This window comes from Populus alba, chromosome 1 (genome assembly GCF_005239225.2).
Source record: "Populus alba chromosome 1, ASM523922v2, whole genome shotgun sequence".
NCBI classification, from domain to species: Eukaryota; Viridiplantae; Streptophyta; class Magnoliopsida; order Malpighiales; family Salicaceae; genus Populus; species Populus alba.
The window spans coordinates 16,532,003-16,536,338 of NC_133284.1; positions in this window are offsets into that span (position 1 = coordinate 16,532,003).

Consider the following 4,336-nt stretch of genomic DNA (forward strand, 5'->3'; position numbering starts at 1 on the left):
GTAAAAAAATAATTAAATAAGAGGATAACTTTGAAATTTTAAATGGCCACACACTGTCATATAAATGACAACATGCGTCTCTCCACATGGAAGGATATATCTTGATGCTTCCAACATTGTCATGAAAACTGTCATTTAGATGCCAAGAAACACTGCATGCGTTGCAAAAGATTATGGGTGCCTTCTATGACTAGCGTGTGCATCACAAACACCAACCAACTTTGATTTTTAAATTATATTTTATTGCTCATCTAGATTGTTTTTAAATTTATTAATTCTATTATATCATATATAATCAATCCTCTTATACTTATATAGTTAAAAGAGAAAAAATTATACTAACAAACACAATAACAACACCTCAATTTTTTTATGTTAAAAACAAATAATCTAGCACACAGCATAGTATAATACTTTATTTAAGTGGCAATGTCAAAGACAAATAAAACGAGCAAGCGAAAAACCCAAGGCACAAGCCTCCATCTGCAAGAATAAATGGGTCAAGAAACAAAAGCAAATGGGCAGAAGAGAAGTGAAAATAAAAGCCTAAGGAAAACCGGCCCGATTCACCCTCACAACCGGGCCCAGTGCCACCCTTAGCCAGGCCCTAAATTCCTCTTAGGAATATAACCTTAAGGATTCGAAATACCTTATCCACGTACGCATGTATATCTTCTTCTTAGCATTAGTTAGATATTTAGGTAATGTTTGATATGTAAGAAACCCTAGTGACCTGATGCAATCTAGGAGAAATTCGATCTTTTTTTTTAATAAATTTAAAAAATATAAAATTAATTTGTAATCTCACATATTTTTTATAGCCTATATTTTTATGAAATGTTTCTTGACTTTTACATGTGAGATAATTATATATAGTGTTCATTTATATAGATTTTTTTTAATTTATATATATAAAAATGTTTTTTAATTTTTTCATGTAAAATAACTATATATATATATATATTATTATTACATGAAATATTTCATATTTTTTTATGTTAATTATTAATTTTTTTAAAAAAAAATTAATCGACTAGTTATGAATTAAGGTGTCGCGGGCTAATTACATGGTATTATTCCAAGAGACGTAAATTCGCTTTCTCAGTAACAATTTAAAAAAAGAAGAGAAAAACGGGCTGACGTGTTGCAACAAAACACGGTGTGTCCGCTTCGCTTGCGTGGTGATTCTGTGTGGGGGCTCGTGCACTTTTTTCATTTCTCGATGTCAGATCCGATAGATATTTTGCCACGTGGAGAAACCTTCATCGCCCATTGCATCAAGGTATAATAGCAGAGCAGAATGTGCGAGGGAATCTGTGACAGTCGCCCCTGCGTAGCGGCACAAAAGATCGTCCCTCCATTACTTGTATTGTCTTTTACTTTTTTGTGGTTTCAATCACTCAATTTTATGTGTGTCAAAATTTATTATTTTTTAAATGGATACGAGAATCTTTATATTTTTAACCAGATTTTAAAATAAAATTATACGAAGATATTTTGTTAAAAAAATGAATTTATTATAAAAATTCTTAAAATACACACATTTATTATGTTGTTATCTCATTAAATGCCGATGCTGTAAGTGGACCGAGGAAGATCTGGCTTTGGAAGATCAAAGAAGATGGATTTTCCCCAGGGAAGTGACGGTGGAGATGGGGTTTGGAATAGAAGAATCTACGTGGATGGTGGAGATCCATTCGCGACACATTAAATGACAAAACTCGAACGACAGCGTATTATGTTAAATCTATCTTTAGTCAAATCTGTCAGAAACTTTTACTTCCTTCCAGCTCAATTCAAATCTGTAGTAATTGAGTCCTTTAAATTGAATAAATTATTTCAATTAGGACCCTTAAATTCTAATTGTTCAAGACGAAATTCTTCAATTATCTCTTAACCTGTTATTAATTGTCAAGTTCACTGCATGTTCATGGATCGGTATTCTATTACCCTCATGATTTGTTTTCATTACATTAAAATTAAAATGTGACATTAACGAACTAAATTATATTGATTAGGTAGCACAGTAGAGGATCACCATTGACCCTGTTTTGCAGCTAAAATACTTCTATACATATATAATTAAATTGACTGTGTGGAGAAAAATATAGAACTTAATTGATTGAAATTCATGTGTTTTTAAAATTCAAAGCTAAATTGATAATGTTTAGAATTCGAAAGTTCAAATATACTCATTCAAATCATTTACATATTCATCGCTCTATTTTAATTATATCTCTTCATCTAATGTTAAAAATCCTTCTAAACAAATTTCAACCACGGAATTTTTAAAAAAAATATAAAAGAATAATTAAAAGAATAAAAGAATAAAAAATTCAATTAGGGATGAAATTGAAAATAAAATATGAGAAAAAGGCTATAATTGGCCTAAATAATAAAAAATTAAAAGTCAAGGATCAAATTGTAAAAGATGCCTAAATGCAGAGACCACTTTATGCTATCATGGATGAAATTGAATGAAATAAAAAAAAAGGTTGAAATTTGCTAAAAATTAAAAATCCAAGAATTAAATTGAAAAGAACAGCAAAATTAAGGGGCTTGTTTGAAAACTTAAAATTTATATTTAGATAAAACAACGTGTCTTATACAAAACAACATTGTTCGACATCATTTTAATAAATAAATAAATAAATAAAATTCATCAAAAAAAATATCATTTTGTTATAAAATTTTAAATAATGTCATCTTCCCCTTTATGATTGTCGCAATTTTTTTTTGTTTCATTGTTTTGTCTGGACTTTGACCTCCTTTTTATCTTTTTCGTACCTTTAAAAAATGACCTACAACATAAAATTCCTTTTCCTTGCATATGTACTTCATTTCAGAAAAAAACACACATTTGAATGCTTTAAAATTGTTGCAAAACTGATGCAAAAAGGCCAATCCAAACATAGTTGGATAAAGTGTACAACCATGGTAAAGGGTTAATATTAACCCAAGAGAGCCCAATGGCTACGATCATTCTACCAAAAAAGGTTCCAAGAGCTTCTTCATTGCCTATAAATAAAAGGGAGAAAGCAAGAAGTAAGAAGAGTCAAGCTAGAGAGAAAATGCCAAGATAGAGCAAGAGAGGAAAAAAAAAAAAAAACAAGGGTTTGAGTTGGGAGAAGTAAAGGTAGATTGAACCAGAACGCAAGAGAAGTTGTGAAAGAAAAGGAGGAATATGAAAAAGAGAAGAAAAAACTCAAAATTAAAAAAAAAAAAAAAAGATAGGGAAAAAGGAGAGTTTTAGGTTGAAAATGAAAATGTTCTAAGATAGAAAGTAGTAAAGGGGAAAAAAGAAGAAGAACAAAACGAGAAATAAAGAGAGAGAAACTTGAAGTAGAGAGAAAACCATACGTCCTCAGCACTTGCCACCATAACAGCTCCTTCCTCCTCTGGAACCAATTCTAAGGTAAACCTTCTTATTTTCTAATAGGGTTTTTGCATTGTTTTTACTATTGACAAATGAAAAATAATGCACATTACAATATTCATGCATGATTACCATTAATACATCCATAAATTTTTATTTTATTTTATTTATTTTTTTCTTATTTCAATATAATGCTAGCTTTGTTTTATAAAACTATGTTATTTTCTTTTTATGTATGCACAAGTGTGTAAAAAAATATTTTTAAATATTTTATTTTATTTATATTTACTGTGTGTTTTGCATTTAATAAAACTATGCTTTCACCTTTTTCATGTACGTACGCGTATGTAAATACTTATTTTAAAAAACAAAGAACAAAAATATATAGCAAATGTAACATTTCTTTAAAAATAACGGGTAAAAGTGATTTTTATCTTTCTTTAAACAAACCAAACCCTTACTCAAATATCTAAAACTAGTATATATTTTAGGATTCTTAGTCTACTTAAAGAACTAGGTGACAACTTTGTTTTTCATATTCTTTTTAATTTTGGACATCCTTATTCATGTAAGGTGAGACACCTAAAATTCTAGATCTAAAGTAAGGATATCTAGAAATAAAGAACTCAAGGTAGCTTTTATTTTTTTAATTTAAAATGTGGCAACGTAAAACTAACATGACTAAAATGAATACAAAGCTATTTAAGATCTTTTTTTAAGGACTTAATCTTTAAATCCTATCAACTAAACTTGAAAGCCCATGATTCTTTGAAGTTTTCCTAAACTTCATAGATTACACCAAAGAATGTAAAATGAATAGGCTTAAATTTGCATGAGTGCCTTTTCTCTTCTCTTCTTAAGAGATGTCTTTTCAAGGACAAAACCCACTTCCTGGCTGAACCCATATTAGCTAAGAAAATACCTCTTGGGGGGTACCATGTGTGGATATGGACACATATC